Genomic DNA, 27,069 nt, shown 5'->3' with positions numbered 1-27,069 from the left:
AGCGGATGCCCTTCCAGCTGCAACCCAACACTGGGAAACATTCATACACACTCATTCACGCATACACTACAGCCAATTTAGTTTTTTGTTCAATTCACCTATAGTGCATGTCTTTAGACTGTGGTGAAACCGGAGCACCCGGAGGAAACCTACACCGACATGGGGAGAACATGCAAACTCCACACAGGAATGCCAACTGACCCAGTTGAGACTCGAACCAGCGACCTTCTTACTGTGAGGCAACAGTGCTAACCACTAAGCCATGGTGTCGCCCGAGCTCACATGACTAATTTAGCTAATTTGTTTACTTGATACGTAATCTAGCTAATGGTGAATTGACTAATATTTACATCCTAATTAGGCCCACACAGAATCTGTGCCTGTAGAAATTCTGCAGATTTCAGACCCGATTAATATATTCTATTTATTTATGAATGTAAATGTGAGTAAATAAAATTGATTCAATTTTAATATTAATTTCAGTCATTTTATTGACTGATTTGTGTTCAATACAATTTGTAAAGTGATTCTTTTAATGTCATTTAGTAGTTGTAGTATTTTAGAAACTAGCTTTGTTTACCAAACAAGAGGTTCTAATTGGATTTGCATTATAAACCTTAAATAAAAGTTTTTTTTTGTGTTAAGCTCCTATAATCCTAAAACCATTCAAAATGTATCCTCTTAATTATTATTGTTTTTAAAATTCTGTGCAGAAATAGCAAAAAAAAAGGTCAGATTCAGTCTAGCCTTGATTCATATTGCACTTAACAGAGATACAGTAGGAGCAAATTTTCATAAAATGTCTTTATCATGATATCAATGAGTGAAAAGTGAATATTTAAATATGTAATTATTAATGCTGGGAAAAGATTCATAGTGATCAATTTCATCCAAAATAAAAATGCTATCTGAAATGTTCTTCTAAAATGAGCATTTTCTCTGTCTCCCATGTTTATATGTTGTTATATGACTTTAAAGGCAATGAAAATAACCTATTCTTCACCATAAAAATTAAATATCTGAAACCACACACACACACACACACACACACACACACACACACACACACACACACACACACACACACACACACACACACACACACACACACACACACAAATAATAATAAAAATAGAAAAATGCTCATTTTAGATGAAGATTTCTGATGCCATTTAGAGGCTTTTGCATCTAAACTCCTCATATATTATACTTTATACTGTATTCAGTTGAAGTCAGAATTATTAGTCCCCCTTTTTAAATATTTCCCAAATAATGTTCAACAGAGCAAGGAAATGTTCACAGTATGTCTGATAATATTTTTTCTTCTGAAGAAAGTCTTATTTGTTTTATTTAGGTTAGAATAAAAGCAGTTTTTAATTTTTTAAAACTAATTTTAAGGTCAATTAATAGAACCTTTAAGCTTTTTTTTCGATTATCTACAGAACAAACCATCGTTATGCAATAACTTGCCTAACCTGCTAACCTCATTAACCTAGTTAAACCTTTAAATGTCACTTTAAGCTGTATAGAAGTGTCTTGAAAAAATATCTAGTCAAATATTATTTACTGTCATCATGGCAAAGATAAAATAAATCAGTTATTAGAAATGAGTTATTAAAACTATTATGTTAAGAAATGCTGAAGAAATCATCTCTCCATTAAGCAGAAATTGAGGGGGAAAAACAGCCAGGCTGATAATTCAGGGGGATTAATAATTCTGACTAGTAATAATTCTGAAAGATAATACAATTAATTTCAAGCAAAATATTGCAAAAAAAAAAAAAAAAATTACAATCTAAAAAGTTTCAATTTGTATTTTATAAATTGTTTTGAAATGTTACTTTTTTTTCTTAAAATTTTTCTATTTTTAAAAAATTTGTATTTAATATTTTTCTATAACATATAAATTTGAATGTACTAGTTTTTGGAGCGTTATCATAAGTTATTTTGTTAGATGAGCTCCAGATTTGGTTTCAGTACTGACTAATCTAATGTATATGCACAATTATAATATTGTATAGCTTCCTATTAAAAGTATGAATTTTAAAAGACAGATTAGTGTACTTATATATGCTGAGCACTATATATGTGTATATATATATATAATATATATCAATTAAAGATATTTAAATCATATCTAAATATAAATCAACGTCTTCTCAAATATATACAGTGAATAATTACATTTTATACATATATTAGGTAAAAACAAACTTTTATTTTGGATGCAATGAATCATGATTACTCTTTGCCCAGCACTAGTAATGATGTTTTAAATGCATTTATTTGTATATGGTTTGTCCAATTTTAACATTAAAAAGGTAATTTTAAGATGAATGAAATTAATAAGTTTGATGCTTGGTTTGAGAATCAAGTTAAAATCATGACCTTTTGTTAGAGAGGTCACAAATTTCAAATTGCATATTTGATAAGTAACCTAGAACTAATGTAAAATCTTCAATATTTTATGCATTTTCCTTAAATAATAAATATGTTTGAAGTCGTAATTCACTGAAAAGCCATCAGCATACACTTAGAAACTTACATTTCACAAACAAATACAAATAAATGACACGTACTGTAACATTATTAATTAAAGATGAAATCTCATTTGTAATGTCGTGATCTGTACTGCAACTTTACACATAAAAAGCCATAATATGACATTTTTAATCAGGATTGAGTGTGGACTTTTATTTTACTATCATTAAGTAACTATTGTTGTTTTCATTATTGTTTTTACTTTTTATATTTAATTAAATAATACAATAATAGTAAAACAAACACTATTCAAACAAAAATTACTTTAGTTTTATGCTTTTAATTTGAGTTGGCTGTAATATTAACCTTGACTGTATGTGCACATCTCTCAGTCTCTCAGCCAGGTGAAAATATGCAAATAAGGAGGCACCATTTGGCTGAAATTCATTAAAATCTAATTAATCTTCACACAGATCTGTTACATCACTCTCTATTGATCTCTGTGCCGGCGGCTCTGCCAATATCCCGCATCTTCAAACTTCATCTTTTTGATTTGAAAAGCCCTCTAAATCACCTTCAGTGTGGAAAACCAGAGCTTAGATTGGAAATACAAGCTTGTGCAGTCATGCAGAAGAAGATTTACTGGCTTTTCAGAGTAAATGAATTAAGGAACAAATATATATATTTTAAATTAAATGGATGTAAAATATTAGCCCTTCTGTTAATTTTTTTTTCTTTTTTAAATATTTCCCAAATTATGTTTAACAGAGCAAGGAAATTTTCACAGTATGTCATATAATATTTTTTCTTCCGTAAAAAGGATTATTTGTTTTATTTCGGCTAGAATGAAAGCAGTTTTAAATTTTTTTCAAACCATTTTAAGGTCAAAATTATTAGCCCCCTTAAGCAATATTTATTTTTGATTGTCTACAGAACAGTACAATACAATGACTTGCCTAATTAACCTAACATGCCTAATTATTCTGGTGGCCGAGAGAGCTTAACATGCTGCAATTTAAGAAAACACATGCAATTACAAAAATGCCAACAAATTGAGAAAAGGTTTGCACATTGCAAATTTCCACAATACAAACACATAAAAAAACACGCTGCATTTTTTTTAAAAACACAAACAATTTACGAAAATGCCTGCAAATTCTTTCAAACACTTTCATATAGCATGGAGCACAATGGAAAAGGGACCACAAAACATGACACACCCGGCTATTTACTGTAGGTCATGGTTATTTAGGCTAATAAAATACAAAAGAGAAGGGAATCAGGATGGTAAAATAAACAACAAAAAACTCACCCTCAAAGATCATCTACAATCTCACTGAGCAATAGGCTGCGATCAAAATCGCATACTTCCATACTTTAAAGTACGCTAAAAACAGTATGCAAGCGAGTAGTATGTCCGAATTCATAGAATTCAAAAAACATTACATGCCAGAAGTACATAGATGACCTACTACTTCCAGCGAGATTCTGAAGTGCCGATTCGATGCACGCTACGCTATGCCATGATGCCCCGCGAGAGAATTCATGAATAGGAGTAAAACAACACAACTTACACGGGTAGGTCACATGACCATGACAGATTCCGAGCTTCATTCATACTACTCACATTCATACTGTATAGAACGTACTTTCCTAACAGCCTAACAGTTCCTAACAGTACATTTAAATGCAGTACCTACTGAGTAGTAGGCATTTTGGATGCAGCTATAGTGCTTCCTAAATCGCAAACTTATGCACTATTCTACGCTATTTTGTAGTACAAATAGTGTAAGTAGTGCATTCACACTGAAAACTCTAAAAAATAATATTTTAATTACCCGGACGATGCACTTATTCAACCGGTAAATGAAGTGTTTTATGGTGGACACTTCACACTCTCAACGACCGCAGTTTTGCTCACTTAGCGGAAGGGGCGGCGCTATCAGGGAAACATGTTGGAGTACTTTGTTTATTTTGGATTGTGAAAGCAAAATTTTCCAATGTGAGTGGTTATAGCGCCTCCCAATGGTGAATGCAATTATACTCATGTCAGATGTTATTTGGTACTTTGATCATTTATTTCACTAATTTGGCGACCGTTCAACATCAACAGGGAAACGGGTCGAATTTCCGCTTAGTAAAAAAACCATTAGTGTTTCATTTAGTACGACACTTCATACATACACTATGCTGTTGTGTGTGTAAATGCATAAGTACATAATGCATAAGTGTATAGTGTACCCTTTGGGACGCTTCTGAAGTCACAGCACAGCGGCATCTGTCATGTTTTTGGGTCCCCTCGAAACATTTACGCTGTGTTTTATTCTTTTTGCAAGTGTTGTGAGAATGCACCGCTTTTTCGTAGTTTGTTTGCGATGTGAGAAAATCCAACGCATTTATTATTTGTTTGCGTTAGGGCTCAACAATATATTGCATCAATATAACAACATGTGAATCCGCAATAGTCACATCACAGAATTAGATTGTTTATTAAAGATTAAAAAAATATGTAAAATATTATTTATACAATGATGGTGACCATGCTATTTTATGTTTGATTTTTGTCCTTGAATACTGTTATACTTCCTGGAGCTTTTTTATTTATTTATTTTTTTACAAATTTGCTCATATTTATATATGCTTGTATTTATTATGTTTTACAGCAGGGGTGCCTAAACTTTTTCTTAAAAAGGGCCAAAACCAAACTTGATTGAGGGCTGTTGGCCGAAGTTAAATATATTGTATTACATTAGGTATTACATAAATTTGCTAATTTATTAGCGTATTATTTAAAAGTAACTAGAAAAGGTTGCTTTGAAACAAATTAAATTATTATGCGGTATCATTTTTAACCTTTTCTAATCAATTTATTATAGTAAAACACAAACAATCCCATTTATAACACAATGGAGCTAATTACTAAATACACTAGTCGAGCTGCTCCTGCTTTTGCCTTGATTTGCTTACCGATGTCCTGTGCAATGTTTTCTATGTCAACTGACAGAATTTACATTTTAGAAGTCAGATTAATATGAAACATTTAATTTTACTTGGCTTTTTGAGAAGCAAAAGGGTATACATTAAGTTAAAAATGACGATCTCTGTGAAAGGCTTTCACCCGAACCAACTCCCCATCATTCTCCCTTTCTTCTCAGATAGGATGGTGGGCCAAACCAAAGGTTACCATAGGCCAACTTTAGCCCGCGGGCCCTACTTTGGCCATTTCTGTCACTTGGTCATCCCAATCGATCTAAATGAATGTAATCTTTTCAAATAGAGCTAGCTATTCAAACCATCAGGTATAGTTTAGCCTTTAAATGTCACTTTAAGCTGAATACTTGTATCTTGAAAAATATCTAGTCAAATATCTAAACATTATGTACTGTCATCATGACAAAGATAAAAGAAATCAGTTATCAGAAATGAGATATTAAAACTATTAGGTTTATAAATGTGTTGAAAAAAATCTTCTCTCCCTTAAACAGAAAAATATACAGGGAGGCTAATAATTGTGACTTTTTTTACTCTAAATATATGGGTCTGATTTCAGTGGTTACAGAGTAAAGCTTCAAAGCCCTGGTCACCATCCAGATAAAGTAAGAGCATTATGGTTAGTGCTATTTTTAGTCACGGGATCGATTGGGCCTGAGGGAACTGTCTAATGAACAAGCCTGGCCAGACACGGTTACAGCACACAGATTTTTGTCCTGATACAGTTATGAACAAAAGCAGGAGAAATCAGCAAGCGGAGACACAGAGAGAAAGCAGAAGGAGATAATAAAGAGATCCCTGTGGGTTACAGGAAAAAAGAGGATGAAGCGGAGAAGTTCAGGTGCACAATTAACAATGCCATAAAAGAAGTACAATTTCCTGTTTTCTTTTCTGTTTGAATGGAGGATCCAGGTGTGGACGCAGCTTATACTAATATTATTGTTGCTCTTTTGATGCATCACAAAAGTAAATCTGACTGTATCGATGATTAATGGACTTTCTGACGCAATTGTTTGTGTGCTTTGGAGTCTTGAAGTCATTTATTGTCTAATACAAAACAGTTTGTGTGTGTGTGTGTGTGTGTGTGTGTGTGTGTGTGTGTGTGTGTGTGTGTGTGTGTGTGTGTGTGTGTGTGTGTGTGTGTGTCACTGCAGCCGTTTTATATATTATATATTTGGCTTGTGTTGTTTTTGCACAAAAAATAACTTCAAAAATGCATGTAAGATCAATGTTATCTGCTCTCTCTAAACAAATTGCATTTTGATGCTTGTTCTAGCCATTTATGTATGTAAAATGAGCATAAACAACAATTCTTGAGATTTTTATTTTTATTTTTGGTACAACTTAATTTTTTTATGTTCAATCGACTTTAATTTGTTAAACTTAAATTATTTGTGTGGGGTTTGTATACACCAGGGGTGTCCAAAGTCTGTCTTGGAGGGCCGGTGTCCTGCTGATTTTGGCTCCAACTTACTTCAACACACCAGCCTGGAAGTTTCTAGTATACCTTGTAAGAGCTTGTTTAGCTTGTTCAGGTGTGTTTGATTAGGGTTGGAGGTAAACTCTCTAGGACACTGGCCCTCAAGGACCGAATGTGGGCACCCCTGGTGTACACCTTATAAAATGCTGGCTTCCACATTATTCCTTCATGTTGTTCCAACACAAATTGATTATGTTAACTTAATCATTTGTACAAATTAAAGTGGTTTGAACTTTAAACAATTAGGTTGCCCCAAAAAAACTTCAGGAATTTTGTAGACTCTAGGCATGGGCCGGTATAAGATTCTGACGATATGATAACCTTGGATAAAAATATCACGGTTTCACGGTATTTTTTTACTTGCCCAATTAAAATTAAAATTCAGTTATTTTTTAGCCACATATTTTAAATAATGTCAAAACAAGCAAATTCTAGTTATATACATATTTTTACTAGCCCAACCTTTCTTAAAAAAAGAAGTGTTAAAAGCTATAATAAACAAAATGTATGCACGGCATAAATAACATTTTTTAAAATGTAATTTTGTTTTCTAATGTTCAATAAAATATTTTCAGAATTCTGAGGTCTAAATCATGGTTAATATTTATTTTGAGGGTAACTACACCTTTAACTTCTAGATTATGTTAAAATGCTATTTAAAAAAAAACTGTACATTTTTTGGTGATATTTACTGTATTTAATCAACACTCACAATGATATACTAATCTAAGAGTCTATTGAAAATTAAAGCAAAACAGAATATTTTTAAAAAATGCAATCTTGCATAAAAAATATTAAGGACAATCAGAATGTCTCAGTTTTAAAAGCTATAATAAAAAACATTTACGCACAACATAAATTTATCCATGAAAACATGAACTCCCCTCTCGCCCTTCTAACGGGAGGGAGACCCGGGCTCGAGGATATTACGAGTTCATGGCTCTCCCGGGACAGCATGCCAAATAAGCTTTATTTATTGAGTGTGAACTCTTGAAGTGGTCTTTAGTTGATTGGATATAGCTATATTCATTAGTGAAGAAGCTAATTATAAATGCAGAGAAGTACTGGGATCTGATTATTCACATGGGAGGATGTGTAGAGATGAAAATGAAGTGTGTTTATGCATGCTGTCAGTGATTTATCTGTCATTTATGGCCTGTTAGAAAAGTGTGGCTAAGTTTATTTCAGAATAAATGCCTCAACTCAAACGATTCTGTATTTCCCTCTGTTGCCCATATGGTTTTGGTGAAGTATAGCTGACAACATGTCTGGATGTCTTCACTGTGATGGAACCAACATCTGCTTCTGTCTCTGCCTGTAAAAATAGCCGTCAGATGCTTGAATGCGTGCGAGTTGCGTGCAAGCCGCATGACTCGAAATGTGAATGAATGGAAAAAAGCTCAGGATGACAAGAGATCTGGGTTTTTGGGTCTTCGCCTGAGTCTCATGGTAGCTTTCTGATAACCTGTATAATGAGGTCGGAGACAGTAGATCGAGGCCTTATTACATCTTCCTATAACGTAAGACTGTACGTTCTCTGGAGTTTTACTGTAGGATGTGAAGTATGAATTGAATCAGGTTTTATGATAATTTTTTTTTTCTTCATTTCTGGTGTGATTTTGTGTGAAATTTGTAAAAAATTATAGATTTGGAGATTATTTGTCTGTGTCCTTTTTAAAGCAAGTGCTGTTTCATCCAATGTTCTGCTTATCATACTGAAAATGAATGTGTAGCGTGCTCTAAAATGCTTGAATGTTGGGTCAAATGCATCCATTCATTCATACATTCATTTTCTTTTTGGCTTAGTCCCTTTATTAATCTGGTGTTGCCACAGTAGAATGAACCACCAACTGATCCAGCATATGTTTTACGCAGTGGATGCCCTTCCAGCTGCAACCCAGTACTGGGAAACACCCATAGACACTCATTCACACTCATACACTACAGACAATTTTAGCTTACCTAATTCACCTATAGCGCATGTCTTTTGACTGTGGGGGAAACCAGAGCACCCGCATGAACACGAGGAGAATGTGCAAACTTAACACAAAAATGCCAACTGACCCAGCTGGGGCTCAAACCAGCGACCTTCTTGCTTGCTTCTACCATTCTTGATCACTCAATCATCATATTTGAAGGATCATGTGAGACATACTGGAGTAATAATGCTCAAAACTTCAGCTTTGATTCACAATGATGGTAAATCATATGATGGCTAATGCGGGACCAGCCATGGTCAATCATGAACTCATTTCGAGAGGATCACGTGTTTATGATTGACCATGGCTGGTCCCGCATTAGCTATCATATGATTTACCAATCAGACAAATCCAAACGGACATAAATGAACAGGCGCCTCATGTATCAACGCTGCGTACGCACAAAAACTTTGCGTACGCCAGGTTTCATTCTCAGAATCGCTCGCGTTTGGATTTACTAACGATGAACTGAACGTGGGAATGTGCGCAGCTCCACGGCAGCTTTATGGCTGGCGTTCGCACATTTTTTGTGCGTGTCTGTTTTATTTCCATTGGCGACTCCTAGAGGCAGTTGTGTTAAATTGCACTCTACAAAGTGTCTTTGAGCCTTGCAATGGCAGCTGTATGAGACGGGTTCATCTAGCAGGTATATAAGGTTTCCATACCATACAGTTGACCAGCCAAACATTAAAGCGCAATTTGCAGCAGTCGCCGGTTTCCCCATTGTAATGGGAGCGATATACTGCACGCACATTGCTATAAAGGCACCACCTGAAGATGAATTTGCATATGTGAATCAGAAACATTTCCATTCAATAAATGTGCAAATAAAATGTGATGCACAGATTTATTAATGATTCCTACTTGTCTTTCTCGTGATAAATAGTAGGCAAAATCTGATATGTAGCGGGGGAAAAAAAGAAGAATGAGTTCATCAGACGCTGGATTTGAACCGAGTTCATGCTCAAACGTGTCAAAACATGTTAACATGCGTTTTACGAGCTGCGCCACTGAGACCGTTAAGGGTTCTAAAACATTTTACACCTATAAATCACACCATTTTTCTTTTAACTCCACAGTGCGATGTTCAGATCCAACTGTGTTAACCGCATCAGCTAAACTCTCCCCACTCTATTTTTTTTTTTTTGTTAATTCCGGAGGACAAACTTGCAAATAACACCGTTTTCCTTCGGTCTACCAAAAAGCTGCACCTCCTGCTTCCGAAAGCAGCACCTCCAATTCACATTCTGTTCATAGTTTCTCTTCTTGCTTGCTTTTGCCATTGCTTTTTCTATGGGTTTTGCCAAAGTAGAGTCATTAGCATATTCATACGGGGGAGGAGGCAGGGAGGGGTTTTGTGCTCGTGCATGTTGCGCTCAGTTTCACGTTCATTCGGATGTACAAAAGAATATGCGTGGGATTCGGCGTACGCAGTGTTTCATACATCTGAATTTTTTTCTGCGTACGCACATTTACAGCTTTGTGCGTACGAAATGTTTTAGTATGATTTCCACGCAAGTCTTCGTAGATGAGGCCCCAGATCTTCGCCTTGATGAATTCCCCCATTCACCCCTACTCCTCCCTCTCTTTCCTAGATTAATCCAGGACAGGGTGACACGGTGACTCAGTGGTTAGCAGTGGTTAGTCTCACAGCAAGAAGGTTGCTGGATTGAGTCCTGGCTGGGCCAGTTGTCATTTCTGTGTGGAGTTTGCATGTTCTTCCCATGCTCGCGTGAGCTCCCCCTAAGTATTCTCCCACAGTTCAAAGAAATGCTATAGTTAAATTGAATAAACTAAATTGGCACAGTATATGAGTGTTTTAGTATTGGGCATTCACTGCATAACTATATGCTGGTATAGTTGGAGGTTCATTTCAGATAGACAGATAGACAGACTGATAGGCAGACAGCTATACTGATTGACATACAGTACAGACTGATAGACAGTTAGACAGACAGAGAGAGATCAACAGACAGACTTATAGACAAACAGACAGACAGATTGATAGGCAGACAGCTATACTGATCGACATACAGTACAGACAGACAGACAGATCAACAGACAGACTTCTATACAGACAGACAAATTGATAGACAGCCAGACTGATCGACATACAGACTGATAGACAGGCAGAGATATCAACAGACACACTGATCAACAGACAGATTGACAGACTGATAGACAGACAGACTGATCAACAGACGGACAGATTGATAGACAGCCAGATAGACATACAGTACATACTGATAGGCAGACAGAGAGATCAACAGACAGACAGACTGACAGACAGCCAGACTGATAGACTGCTATACTGATCGACATACAGTACAGTCTGATAGACGGACAGACAGAGAGATTAACAGACAGACTTATAGACAGGTAGACAGATTAATAAACAGCCTGACTGATAGACATACAGACTGATAGACAGGCAGAGATATCAACAGACACACTGATCAACAGACAGATTGACAGACAGACAGACTTATAGACAGACAGACTGATAGACAGACAGACAGACAGACTGATCAACAGCCAGGCTGATAGACAGACAGCTATACTGATCGACATACAGTACAGACAGACAGACAGACAGAAAGACAAATTGATAGACAGCCAGACTGATCGACACACAGACTTGTAGTTAAACAGACAGACTGATCAACAGACAGCCAGACAGATAGACAGACAGACAGAAAGACAGACAGACAGACAGACAGACAGACAGACAGACTGATTGACACACAGACAGACAGACAGACTAATTGACATACAGACTGAAAAGTCACTTTTTTAAATTGCTTATTTATTTAGCAAAATTACTGTTTTTACTGTGATCATAAGATATAAAAAAAAAAATAATAACCCCAAACCTTTGAATAGAATTATCACTTTACTATCTCCAGAAATGATTTGATTTTATGTGTTAAGAAAGTAGTTCTTGGTAAAAAAAAAAAAAAGAGAAGTATTTAATGGTAATGTACGTTTTTTTTTAAATAAATTAACCCCCCAAAAAACCAAACAAAAACCAAACAAAAACAAAAGAAACCCACAACAAGACCATTAACAAACTTTACTGTACTAACTTTACCGTTACTATTAACATTTTGACACTTCTGACCAACTATTGGTAGGATTTACTTAATAAACAGTAAAAAAAAAAGGAATAAAAAGTCATGAAGTCCCTGATTTTAGTATCTGTCCTTACTGAACAGACATTTGCATGCACGTCCCTTTCAGATGCTAAATTATACAAATCGTATACAAAGTGAAATAGTCATCCTGTTTTTGATTTTGATAGATACAGCACTTCTAAATCTAAACAAATGACCTGTTCATCCATATTTTATTAATTCAACACCAGAGTTCCTTTGAAAGAGTTTCAGTCCACTTGTAATGTGATGATCATGGTTCGAATGGCAGCGTTTCACTTTTTCAAATGAACCAATCGCACTAGAGTGTTTTAATCAAACCAAATGTCCCAAGTGCCAACAACACATCCTGATTTGCTCAGCGTCAGTAGAAATACTCACATAACTTTCCATTCTCATCTGCAGCCTCATGCTGATTTAGTTCAACTAGCTGTGTACGAGGTAGATTTGTATTTATAACACCCAAGTACAACATTTAGGTTGAGTGTTTTTTTGACTTGGGTAACCTACTGTCCAGCTGGAACCACATAGCGCCACTTTACCACCTGTTCAGATCCTCATGCGGTGGCAAGATTTGCATGGACACACACCACTTGTTTATTGATTGATTCAGGTGCTTCGCGTGTAGAGTTACAAACGCTTTCTGTGCCACATCTGATCATGTTCCCCTCAGATAGCCACTGACCTGGATTCAGTCCCTGTGTTTTTTTTTTTCTCCAGAAATGTCTGGTACTAAAAGAGAACAGTTTCAGAGATCTGCTTGTGGTGCAATGCTGCAGATGGGAGCAAAGAGAACACGCAGCTGAAATTCATAATTAAACCGGTCCCCGTTTAGTTTCGAAGGTCTCCTGCTGTAGGCCTACATGCATTCAAGGTCAAAAAGCACTTTCATTTACTCATGATATACTTCTTTTTTTATTTTGCTTTATTAGGTTCATCTTAGATCAGACAGATAATGATACAATAAATGCAATATACAGTTGGGATCAGAATTATTAAGCCCCCTTTGATTTTATTTTTTTTGTTTTTTTTTTAAATCTCCCAAATGATGTTCAACAGAGCAAGCAAATTTTCACAGTATGTCTGATAATATTTTTTTATTCTGGAGAAGGTCTTATTTGTTTTATTTCGGCTAGAATAAAAGCAGTTTTTAATTTTTTAAAAAACATTTTAGGGTCAAAATTATTAGCCCCTAGATTTTTCCTAATAGTCTACAGAACAAACCATCTTTATATAAATAACTTGCCCAATAGTCTAACCTGCCTGGTTAACCTAATTAACCTAGTTAAGCCTAAATAAATAAACCTAGTTAAATGTCACTTTAAGCTGTATAGAAGTGTCTTGAAAAATATCTAGTAAAATATTATTTACTGTGCCCATGACAAAGATAATGTAAATCGGTTATTAGAGATACGTTATTAAAACTATTCTGTTTAGAAATGTTGAAAAAAATCTTCTCTTTGTTAAGCAGAAATTGGGAAAAAAATAAATGGGGGTTCTAATAATTTAGGGGGTTAATAAATCTGACTGCATAACATGCCATATTGTCTGCAAGGACAATAAAAGACAGACTAAGTCATCGGTTAGAGGTGATTGCTCGGTTAAACTCAAGAGAACTGCTATTGGACAATCAGTTTTTTTTAGTCAGATACCAGTGCATATTAGAGAGAGTACCACTTTTAATCATTTTAAAACTGTTCCTAATGTAATTTTGATTTTATTGACTATGATATATTGTATTTATTGTACTGTAAGTGTATATTGTACTGTTTAAAAATTATTTTAGTATTGTTAAACTAAACTTGTTACAACTTCCTGCCTAGGGACTACAGATGTAACGTAGCTGTGTAGCTAACTCTGGCACAACATGTCATGTTGTACACTGTCCCTGTATATAAAAATAAAATAAATAACAATAAATAAATAAAAATAGATATCATGCACTGATACAATTTACCAAACAATAAATCATCAGGAAAACAAGGATTATACTCCATAATTATACACTAAAAAGTATATAAATAATAAGGTAAATATCACACACACACACACACACACACACACATATATATATATATATATATATATATATATATATATATATATATATATATATATTTATATTTATATATATATATATATATATATATATATATATATATATATATATATATTTATATTTATATATATATATATATATATATATATATATATATATATATATATATATATAGTGCGCAGAATAATTGAATACACCCCATTTTGAAAATGAATATTTGTATGCATTTCTCAGTGAATATGTGCAATGTATTTTGGTGCTTTAAAACAAAACAGATTTATTAAACAGATATTTATTAAAATAATATTAGTCACCAAACATATTTAGAAATTTAAAGATAATACAATTAAGCATGATTTTTTAGCAAAAAAGCATGTTCTCATTTTAGCCAGAATCGTGCAGCTCTACTACTCGGCTCACATATTGATTTTAGCGTACTAAATAGTAAGTGATTTCAGACGCAGCCATTGTATGTACGCTAAAAAAATAATTTATTGGATTTACAAAATGTTTTTTAGGTAAGTGGTTGCATTTTTTATGGGCTGAATTGAAACAAAGAACTTAAGTTGAACATTACTAGCTTTAATTTGTTTAGTTTCAGTCTGTAAGTTGTTTGTAATCACCTACTTTAATGGGAAGTTCGGATCATTTTACTGACTCAGACATTTGAGTCTTGTTCAGTGAGATGAATAAATCTTTTTTTTAATAATTTAGTTCCTTTCATTTAATTCGCCAAAATATTATTAAAATGATAAATGATGAGTTGCTTCCAAATTCATCTACAACTACACCAAACATTGATCACACTACAAACAAGTCATAACTTGAATGGTATAAGAGAGAAAATAATCGAAAAAACTCATCTACTGTATATAAGTACTGTGAACTTACTCCATTTAAGTTGAAGTAATGAGGTATTTAATTAACTTATTACCTTCAACACTGAGTTCAAAACTCTTTTCAAATGAGTAGAATTAAGTTTCAGTCAATTTTGAGTTAGCTACCATCATTTCATTTGATAAAGTTACAATCTGACACCTTTTCTTTACTATAAGTACTCTCTCTCTCAGTTGTTTCCACACAGAGGACAGGACTTGATCTAATTTTATCCATGCTTTTTTGCTCTCTTATGATCTCTTCATCCAAAGAAACTGATCAACCCCGCCCCCCCCTCTTTAACAGTTTCTATGACGATGTGATCCAGTTGCTTAGTAACAGCCTGATCTGTGGTGACGTCATTGTGGCCACTAGTGTGTGTGTGTGGAGTTCAGTTCGAGAGGTATAGACGTAGGGTAAGTGGTTTAGGACACGGCTCTCTTCTTCTTATCTGTTAAGCCTATATTGACACACACTTGCACATAAAGCCACACAAACACACTCATAAATAAGCACGCAGACGTGTCCCGCATACTCAAGCCATTCTCAGTGACCTCCAGCATATGTTTCAGGCCGAGACAGAGACATAGCAGGCGTGTAATCAGCAATCACTCATGTGTCGCTTGTCGTCCTGCAGTTTGTCGTATGGACGTAACTGATTTTCCACCTCATTGCATGTGTAAACCGTGCTTAATTAGCCATGGTGTTCAGTGTGTAACAGCTTTCTATTGTCTGGAGGGCCGTTTTGCCCCCTCTGTTCCTCTACCCTCTGTTTCGCCTCCTGTCCGACAAAACGGCCAGATACCCCGCCTTTGGCATATGGCCTCGTTTAACGCAAATGATTCAGTCAGCAGAATTTCCTTTGTTTCCTGCTGAGTTCAAATCCAAATCTGGATTAACAGCCCAATCTAAGATGCAGGTTTAATCTGGAGTTCAGTAATGTTCTCGTCAATTGCATTAGTAAAAAATGTGCTGCAATAGTGCTGCTGTGCTTTTATTTGAGCCATTTATATTTAGATATGTGACCCTGAATGACAAAAGTAGTTTAATTTTGTATGGGGATATTTTTGGTAATAACCAAAAACCAGGGCCGGATTGGGACTCCTTTTCAGCCCTGGAGTTTCAAGCCTCAGACCGGCCCACCCCAGTTCACGACTGACTATATTAAAATAAGGTCATTTTTAAATCAGTTTCTAATGACACTATCACGTCTTTTTTTGTTTGTTGAGAAAACAGCTGCTTTAGAACTTCAAATGTTCAACAACCCTAACAGTATTATATGTCTTAACAATAAAAATGAAAAAAAAAACAAATTACTCAGACGAGGATCGAACCCGGGTCTGCGACATCGTAAACTAACATAATATCCACTGAACCACAACAGCTATTCATTGAGTGGTGACTCATCTAAGTTATATCATTATTAACTTGCTGCGGTAAAATAATGAATAAAAAGGCTGTGGTCAAGTAAATAAATAACTAAATAAATTTAAAAAGTGTGGCTGCTGAGAGCAGATTCTGGAGCTAGGGACACCGGCCCTCGCGGCCAAAAAACGGACCAGCCCACTGGGAATTCTCCCGGTCCTCCCGATTAGCCAATCCGGGCCTGCCAAAAACCCATTGGGCCGAAGGGCACTGTTGCCTCACAGGTAGAAGGTCACTAGTTCGAGCCTCGGCTGGGTCAGCATTTCTTTGTGGAGTTTGCATGTTCTCTCTGTGTTGGCGTGGGTTTCCTCAGAGTGCTCCGGTTTTTCCCAACAGTCCAAAGACATGTGCTAGGGCTGTGCGATATGGGCAAAGAAACCTATCACGATTTTCTTAGACAACATTGCGATTTTAATCACGATTTTGTCACAGACCGACGGAATCTGTGTTTACAGTGTGAATCTGAAACATATTTCAAAAGAAAAACAATTAGATCTTCATCATGTTAAGTCCTGAAGTGTATCTAAAACAGACATAAAATAAAAATCTCCTAGTAAAGCTGTAACAAACTGTCTCTAGAACGGACCTCAGCAGTGTCGGCCTGTTGGGTTGAGTGGCCCTGGGCGAGATAAAATAAATTGGGCGCGCTGATGTAAAAACAGTAAAAAAGCAACAAAAAAAAAAATACTAATTTTAATATTTAAGTGTATACATTGTTATTAACTGTAACATATTTAACCTTTAATACATATGTTTAAAATATTTACTCATTTAACCAAATAAGTTTGCAAGTATTACAAAGTACTACTAGATAATGTATTGTAATAATGTATGCATAGAGGAACATTACTTTGAGCTCGCTTTTTTCCTCTGCTTTTCTTTCATTTCAGCTCCGGAAAGATGCCGTTTGGATGGCATTTCAAATGGAAATTCAATTAAGATCGATTACAAACAGCCATGACACTTGTGATGTTATAGTACTTAAGACTTCTTCAGGTTTATATCGAACGTTAGCAATTTAGAGAGATATGTGGCTGTGTAGGAAAACGTTACGTCATTGTAGTTCACCCAATAGCTGATTGCGTGCGGTGTTATGCAAAATAGTGTGTGATGCTGCTGGGTATGTTTCTAATATTGTCTGCTTTTATTCATACTGTTGTTGTGTATTCATCATCTTTTTCAGCTTTGTTATGCATGAATTATACAGAGCTATTCTTTTAATGGGCGATGCAGCGGCGCAGTCGCCTCACAGCAAGAAAGTCGCTGGGTTGATGGTTTGAACCTCGGCTCAGTTGGCGTTTCTGTGTGGAGTTTGCATGTTCTCCCTGCGTTCGCGTAGGTTTCCTCCGGTTTCCCCTACAGTCCAAAGACATGCGGTACAGGTGAATTGGGTAAGCTAAATTGTCCGTTGTGTATGTGTGTTGATGTTTCCCAGTGATGTGTTGCGGCTGGAAGGGCATCCACTGCGTAAAAACTTGCTGGATAAGTTGGCGGTTCATTCTGCTGTGGCGACCCCAGATTAATAAGGGGATTAAGCCGACAAGAATTTTTTTTTTTATCTTTTAATGTTTTTTTTTTCTCAATGTCGTTGTGAATTGTATCATGTTCGATGGGGTTTGTCCATTGCGCAATGTTCATGATTTAAGCAAACGCGCTTGTCCTCATGCTTATGTTCACAACAAATATCCAAGAGCAGCTTTTGTGGGGCCCTCCAAAAAATGCCCTGCGACTACCTATATTGCCTGTCGGACAGGCTGGCCCTGGACCTAAGGCGAAACAAATGTGTATGTGTGTGAGTGCACGGCGCCATCAAACTCAAGTTAGACTCTGATGTTCTGCTTGATCAAATATCAGAAGTAGTTGCGTGTGTGTTCACAGATTTGTTTTGTCATGCATAGATCATAGACCTCTTTGTGACGCTGCCGTGAAATAGGCCGTTCACATCTTGGGTCTTTTGCGCACACAAGTCCATTATTACCAGTGGAGAGGCGCATGTATTCCAGGTGCTCCCAGATGAAAACATCTCTTTTTAGACAAACTTTAATGTAACTTTTCAGAATGCCGCACCGCGAGTCACCTAACAAGAATTGACTGATCAGCTTCATACTTTGTATGGAATATTCACATTTGGACAAACACATGACACCGGAACACCCAGTGCTTTTTATTTCTGTCCATACACTCTCATGCCCCATTCACACGGGGCTTCAGCGTCAACGCTTGACTGAAGGCGTGTCTGAAGTTGGGGCTAAAAAAATCATCATAGAAGCGTCAGCCAATGAAATTCAGTCAGCAATAGGCCACTGTCTAGCTGGTGTATTTGCATACAGCGATCTGATTGGCTGACGTTTCCGTCGGCGCTTGAAAAGTTGAGCTAGTCCCAACTTCTGCAGCGAGCAATGTCTCTGAAGCGGTGCTGACGGATCCACAATGCAGTTCGGCAACGCCTGACGTCACCCATTCAAAGTGAATGGTAACCGTTGACACTGACGCCCCATGTGAATGGGGCGTCAGAAATAAAGGTACGCGAGCTGTCACTGGGGTGGTACCTTTTCAAAAGGGACTACTTTGTACCTAAGATGTCCATATTAATACCTCCGGAGTATATATTAGTATCTAAAAAGTACAAAGTGTTCCTCTTAAAATTTTTAGGTACTAATATATACTTTTAAGGTACCGATATGGACTCTTTAAGTACAAATGTCTATCTTTTGAGAAGGTACAACCCCAGTGACAGCTCGCGTACCTTTATTTCTCAGTGTACATAAAACTTGTATTAAAACCGCAGCAATGTTTTGTTAGTTTGTCATCCTCTGAGAAAACGATTGATGGTCAGCGAGCAGTGACAAAGGAGTGACCGGAAAGCATGTTGAAAATGCTCATGCTTACCACACGCTTTAGATGCAATATATGACTTACGAATTACTTGCTGCCATACATCAACCTACCTGTATTCAAAGTAACTTAATCCCACACCACGGATGTTGACTTTTTTGGCAACAAGTCCTGTGCTGTACTGATCATCCCTGTATACACTATTCAGTCTCCTGTTTTCGCGCTCTATTTAGGAGCGCTGCGTTATGATTGGTTCAAATACCATACTGCAGGAAAATCGTGCTGTAAGGCAATTTTAAAATCACGCATGTCCAAATTACGATTTTGATACGATTTCAATTAATCTCACGACCCTAACATGAGCTATGGATGAATTGCATGAACTAAATTGGCCGTAGTGTGTGAATGTGAGAGTGTATGGGTGTTTTCCACTGCTGGGTTGTGGCTGGAAGGGCATCTGTTGTGTAAAACATATGAAAAAATAGTTGGCGGTTCATTCCGCTGTGGTGACCCCTGATAAATAAGGGAGTAAGCCGAAGGAAAATGAATAAGTAGTTTTAACAAGAAGCAAGATGAATTGTTTGAGTGTTGCTTTCAGTGAAGATTTGTGATGCTCTGCTGCCGGATTTGTACAATTCATTTTATAAACCGAGCGCAACAAAAACAAAGGCAGTGTTTGGAAATAAACAGCAGCGACTTCCAAACACCCTCAAAAAACAGCAGTTGTCTGTTTGGATTCAAGCTCCTCCATCCTCATGTATGCATGTCAGACTTGCTGGAGATCTGATTCCAGTCCGTCTGCTGCTTTTGCTGAGTCACTCCTGCCAGGTGTGTGTGTATGTGTGTGTGTATGTGTTTGTTTGTGTGTGTGTGAACTTTGTGTTGACAGCTTGTGTTCGGGCATAAAAACAAAGTGTGTGTGTGTGTGCTCAGCAAATGAGCTCTCCATGCAAATCATTTTAATATGCATCTGCTGCCAAAACTTCACAACAAAAGCCAAGAAGTCAGGGGCATTTATATCTGTCTTCTTTACTCAAGCAGCCATATTTTTCTTCTAAATATACCGCTGCACTGGGGTCCATTCTTCGCACCTCGTTTAAAGGATCTAAGATGATTTTGCAGATCCTGGATGTGTTCATTTTGATAACTGATCTCGAACTAATTTGGTTCTTCAAACAAGTTTGCGAATCAGATTAAAATGTCTAGATAAACTGATCTGAGATCGCTTTGTGTGTTGTGAAGGACAGATCTATCAATCCTCGAAAACATAATCAACAATGCAACGATTGGCTGATGGCACAGCAGCGGGATGACATCATCTGATTAATATTCAATTATCCATGTGAGCTAAATTGCATAAAGTTTGTAGTAAACGGTTTGTTAAATATGACATGCAATAACTTTCCACGTTTGTTGTGGGCTGCAGGCTTTAAACTTTCATGTGTCAAGAGTATTCATCATGTATTAGAAAATGTATTTAGTTCTACATTTAGAAAAGATTTTCTTAGTAGCCTAGGCATACTCAAGTTTTTTTAATTGGTGTAAGCAGTAACTGTATAAATTAATTTTGCATCAAAAAAGCATTTTTAAATCGGTAAAGGTGTCAGTCACCGGCATATTAGTGATCAAAACATGTGCTTGACTGCATAAATTATCCTGTTAAAAAAAAAAAAAGTCAAATATTGCGCATGTACGCGTTTGCATCTAAACAGGTAATATTGAGAAATTTTCTCCTTAATCCACCAGTTGGCAGTCTCTTACTTTTATTTCGGAGTATATATACACACACACACACACACACACACACACACACACACACACACACACACACACACATATATATATAAATATATATATATATATATAGTTAAATACATGTATAGTTATCAAGGATTTTGTTTTTATTTATTTATTTATTTTTTCTCAATTGATTTTGTGTATTTTTGAGCCTTTATTTTTTGTTGTTGTTTTATTCTGTTTTGTTGTTGCCAGTTTTAACTTTTGTTTTCATTCATTTACATTGACATTTTTCTTTATTGTGTTATGTACAGTAAGTGTTGCTGCCTAATGTTCTTAGATGACTTTGAGAACAATCTCTTTGAAAGACGCTCATAATTATTCCATCATAATCATCATCATCATCATGATGCCCTTATCCTTTAATGTGTGCTGTAATAATAGGATCCACACTGAACTCTAATGAGTGCAGTGTCTGATGAGACCATCATCAAAGAAAGAGCAAGCGAAAAGTCTGATCATCTGAAGCTACATCTTCTCCTGCAGTCTTTTCCTCGAGGGAGTGATTTCTCTCATTCCACGCAGTTCAGTAATAATAAAATGAATCCTAATCTCCACCCACTTCTGGCATAGAATCTGTCTTATGTAATTGAGGTCTTATGTAACTGCTCTTGTAGTCTGTTCGACATTTAGCAGCCCTGATTTAAGAGATCAAGATGGCAGCTAATTCATCTGAAGGAGCTCCACATTACAGCAGACAGTGACATTATTAGGATTCCCTTGACTCCTGCTGCTCTTAAAGCAACAGTGCACCTAAAAAGAAAACCAACAACTCAACACACTCTCTCACACACACACACACACACACAAATCTTCTTAAAGAAACAGTAAATCATTATTTTAAAAACTTCCTCCTAAAGGAGCAAAGCATTGACCCCAAAAAATTCTTCTTAAAGAAAGGGTGAACAACCATAAAGCTTTCTCTGAAAGAAGCAGTGCACCATCCAAAAAAAAAAATAAAATAAAAAAATCTTCTTAAAGCAGGGGTGTCCAAACTCGGTCCTGGAGGGCCGGTGCCCTACATACTTTAGTTCCAACCCCAATCAAACACACCTAAAACAGCTAATCAAGCTCTTTCTAGGTATACTAGAAGCTTCCAGGCAGGTGTGATGAAGCAAGTTGGAGCTAAACTATGCAGGACACCGGCCCTCCAGGACTGAGTGTGGACATCCCTGTCTTAAAGAAACTGTCAACATAAAAAAAATCCTCTTAAAAGGGGCAAAGCATTCCCCCAAAAAACTCCTCTTAAAAAAAGATGAACCCAAAAATAGTTCCTGGCAAAGAAGCAGTGTACTCTCCAAAAATGAAAATGTTTCTCCTATAGACAGTGAACTACCAAAAAAGTTCCTTTTAAAGAGACAGTACACACAAAAAGTTCTTAAAGAAACAGTAAACCACCAGAAAATGTACCTTTTTAAAGAGACAGTAAACACAAAAAAATTCTTAGAGAAACAGTAAACCACCAGAACATGTACCTTTTAAAGAGACAGTACACAAAAAAGTTCTTAATGAAATAGCAAACCCCCCAAAAAAGTTCCCTTTAAGGAAAGGGTACACACAAAAAGTTCTTCATTAAAAAACAATGAACCAAAAAAAGTTCCATTTAAAAGGTCAGTTCACACCCATAAATATTGTTAAACCTTAAAGACAAATTATTTCCTTTTAAAGAGACAGTATACACAAAAACTTCCTCTAAAAGCAACAGGACACCCCAAATAAAGCTTTGCTTAAAGGAGCAGTGCACCCCAGAATAGTTCCTATTAAAGGGACAGTGTACATCAAAGTGTAATGTTTTTCAGTAAAGCATTGAGGAGATAATATGTAATCGGCTTAGGCTGCTCTTGTTTCACAAAAATGAAGAAAATCACAAATGAGAAAGGCATCAAGTGACAAAGAATTAAAGAGCTACTAATAAATATATAAATAATAATAATAATAATAATAATAATAATAATAATAATAATAATAATCAAGCAAGCTAGAGTAGAGAGGGACTGAGGAAAGAGTTTTTCCTATGATAGCATTCAATTTTTTTTAAAGTTATTTCTTATGTTCACTTAGGCTACAATTATTTGATCAAAAATACGGCAAAACAATGATAATGTTATTGAACTTCATTAGAATTAATTATTATTTAACAGTTTGTAAAGTAATATAAGTTCAGGTGTGATTTATCCCAGTTGAAAGGTCTATTTTCAGCATCATTACTCATCTTCAGTGTCACATGAGCCTTTAGAAATCATCTGCAATGTAGTTAAGAGTATAATTGACCAGACATTACAATTAACAAAATACTAGAGTCATTTCAACTTTTAACCTTTGAGTAAACGTTTATTATTTGCATGTGAATGTGTAAGCATTTCAAGCTAAATGAAGCCATTTGGGCACAGCCAATCAAATGTTTGTAGCTTAAAGATAAATTGTACATTATATAAATATTTACAAAATAAAAACGATACAGTGTTATTACTATTATTATTATTATTATTATTATTATTATTATTATTATTATTATACAGTGGTTATTTGTGTTGCTGAATACTGTTTAACTCCCCAGAAAGTCTTGAATCAATGTTTATTTGTATCTTGTATTTAACTTTTTACTACAGAATCACCTAAATCAATCTAAAAATGAAGAATTCTTCACAAGCTATTCAACTTATGCGGTGAAATTGCATTTATATGACAAACTAAATCGCAGTAAATGAAAATATTGCAATGTCAGTTTTTTTTCCAATATCGTGCGGCTCTGGTTTATATGAAGTCATATGAGCAATTTGTTTCTAAACCGTTTTTTGTACTTGTTTCGTAGCAAGAGAAGTCGCTTAATCTTTAATCATGCTGAAAAATCTCCTCTTTCTGATCTGCAGAAGAAAACCCAAGCTAAAAATGTTGCCCAAACCTTAATACACCCCTCTGTCGGCAGTTTCAGATTTGACATTATCAAATGTCAGGCCGTCAAAGTTCATGGTGCATTTCATGCAAAACGCGCTGGAGACAGCAGTTATTGTGAACAGTGTGTGCGGAGGCTCACAACACTCAGATGGAGGTGGGCAATAATTCAATCTGTTGTCTGATGGGCTTTGATGAGACACGAGCCTCCCACGTTCATAATGCTGTCATGACGCCTCATTTTCTCCCTCTACGCACATTTGCACACACAAACACCCACAAAGACGCGCACATACGGGTGTAGGACGGCTCTGTGTGATTCTCTGTGTGTTTCTCCCTGCTGCTTTTCTCAGGCATGTGCAAGTTTTGTGGGCGTCCAAATGAGTGTTAAATAGTATCGTCACACCACTAGAACTGCAGGAGTAACAGAGCAATTTCACTGCTTTTTGTATTTTTAAACGACTTATTTGAACATGAAATTTAAAGTATATTAAATTGAATAATTATTAAAGGGGACCTATTATGAAAAAATAACTTTTATAAGGGGTTTAAACACAGCTGGCAGCAGTGTGTGAATACAGCCAGCCTCTAATGGTAAAACATGTATTAATTCTATTTTTTTATAATCACACTTGATAACAAGTCTGCAGAAACACTTTGATTGACATTCTCCTTTTGTACATGTCATCAGAGGGGGAAAGCCCCGCCCATTAGCATAAACAGCCCTGAGTGGGAAGCAGCCGTCCACTATTAGTTTTCACCTGCTGAAAATTGTCAGCGACTAAAAAGCATTATAAATGTGGAGTTTTAGGATGCACAAATGAAAATTTTAATCATCATAGTCTGCTTTCTATTTCTGAGCCACTTTTTCTTTGACATTTTCAGTTTTTCACAGAGATTAGTCTTGTTCTTGTTAGTCTTGTTTTTGAATCTGCCACTATGCTGACACACAGGCGTTTGTAGCACAGTCTCATTTCAATTTGAAGGACAAGTTACCAAAATGGCACAGTTTTTCTCAATGCCTAAAAGGCGCAGTTTGTGTGTGTGTGTTGTAAAACATGATTTGTGGGGTATTTTGCCTTGTTATTTCTGCATTTAATGCTGTTTCAAGAGTTCACACTTAGATACTGTTTGACAACTTGTTAGCAAGTTAGCAGGTTTGGCATGCTGTCCTGGCAGAGAACCCTGAGCTCGGAGATAGTTGAGGTCCATAGAGCATGTGAGGGGAGTACGAGATCAGGTGTTCTTGAGAGCTCCCCTCGGCAAAAGAGGAAAGGAGGAGAAGGGGTGGATGGGTGGTTTCTTCGGGAAAACGAAGATAAGGGAGTAGTTCTTAGCTAGGTTACTTATAGTGAGTTTGGATCGATCTGATTGACTGCAGCTGGCCACTCATCTACACTCATTAGCTAGCCAATCATATCATGTGCTCCTCTCGAAATTAGTTTGTGAGACTTCATTTATTGACTAAGAAATGTGAAATTCTCTGACATTTACAATGAATAAAACATTACATTATAACTAACACATTTTTAAAAATGTAAGTCATTTTTGTTTTGGATAATTTAATTTAACTATATTATTTCTAAGATTTTAAAAGAACAAACATTCTGAGAACGACCTGAATTAACACCAATTAAATACTGTCCCTCTGAACGTGTTTGTAGCTCCACCCTCTTTTGAAAAGAGCAAAATCTCATTTGAATTTAAAGCGACAGTCACCAAAATGGCACAGTTTTGCTCAAAGAATAAAAGGGGCAGTTTGCGTGTGTTTGTTATAATACATGATTTATGGGGTATTTTGAGCTGGAACTTCACATATACACCCTAGGCACATCAGAGACTTAGGACGTACTCACACTAGGCACAGTTGCCTTGAACCTCGCCGATGCACTTATACTGCATTTTGCCTTCAGAACCTGAGCATGCTTACGTCATTGATGATGCGAAAGTTCAGTTTAACAAGAAGAGAAGCGCTCTCGCTCAGCACAGTGGAGATTGCTTTAGTTATATCGATTTAGTGTTTGGGATGCAGATCCACAAATTTTGACACTCATAAATTATGATAAAAGTTCTTGTACTATATTTGGAGGTTTGCTGAAGGTGCAGCTGTCGTGCAGTGAGTGGTTTGCGTCTTTAATAAACTACGACAGTTTGCGTTCATTGAACAGTAAGAATGACTAATAAATTCATATGAAACAATCCCTTAAAAGTCACGTTGCGTCTTCAGTTTCGGGCTCAGGCATAATTTGCCCTCACACTTCAAGCCCAACCAAACCACACTCTGGCACACTCTTCTAACTGGGCCAGGGCCGGCCTAAACCACACCTGGACCTGATTTGGAGCACTCACACTTGTCAAACAAACCAGGAAACGCGTCTGGGTACAGTTCGCATAGCATAGTTTGAGTGCACCCTTAGTTTACATCTTGTAAAAAGGGGCATAGAAGGTCCCCTTTCATTTATAATGCATTGAAGCTGTGCTATTTTCACATTTGATATTTTTGAATGTATGAATTTTGAAAAAAGTCATAACTAGGTTAGTAACATCCTATTAATGGTTGAATGTGAAAAAGTTAAACGTTTTTAATAGTTCTCCTTTTTGCCTTGTTATTTCTGAATTTAGTGCTGTTTATTGATTAAGAAATGTGAAATTCTCTGACATTTACAAAGAACAAAACATTTCATTATAATTAACACATTTTTAAAAATGTATGTAATTTTAGTTTTCGATAATTTAATTTAAATATTGTTTTTAATAATTGAAACGTTCTGAGAACGACCTGAATTAACACCAATAATTAAATACTGTCCATCTGAAACATACATGTTTATTTCTAACAAAAAGCAAAGTTGAAAGACATAAATATTTCCCTGAAATGTTTTCAAACTAAATAAATGCATTTTATTTGCAGAAATGAAGAGACACAAATGCATTTTGAGGCTTAATAAAGGACAACTGAACTGTTTGTTTGATTTCTAAACAAGAAACAAATTGGCAAACATATTTTTCCAAAATATTTCCAATATGTCATTTTAAGATGCATCCAATTATAAAAGCTTTAAAAACAAACAAACAAACAAACGAACAAATAAAAAATTTTAA

The 27,069-nt window shown here is 35.9% G+C and overlaps 2 protein-coding genes across 11 annotated transcripts in view; both read left to right on the top strand.

Annotated features, from left to right (window-relative positions):
* Positions 1-27,069, top strand: part of dclk1a (doublecortin-like kinase 1a) — a 129,531-nt gene that overhangs the window by 8,500 nt on the left and 93,962 nt on the right. The window lies entirely within an intron of this gene.
* LOC147842141 (uncharacterized) overlaps positions 13,162-27,069 on the top strand; it is a 1,078,568-nt gene continuing 1,064,660 nt past the window's right edge. Inside the window, exon 1 of the mRNA XM_087271073.1 lies at positions 13,162-13,271. The gene's annotated coding sequence lies outside the window, so the exon portion shown is untranslated. The remainder of the gene's footprint in view (positions 13,272-27,069) is intronic.

The sequence above is a fragment of the Danio rerio genome, chromosome 10 (assembly GCF_052040795.2).
Source record: "Danio rerio strain M-AB ecotype USA chromosome 10, GRCz13ab, whole genome shotgun sequence".
Lineage (NCBI taxonomy): Eukaryota > Metazoa > Chordata > Actinopteri > Cypriniformes > Danionidae > Danio > Danio rerio.
This window is presented reverse-complemented; position numbering and strand designations above follow the sequence as displayed.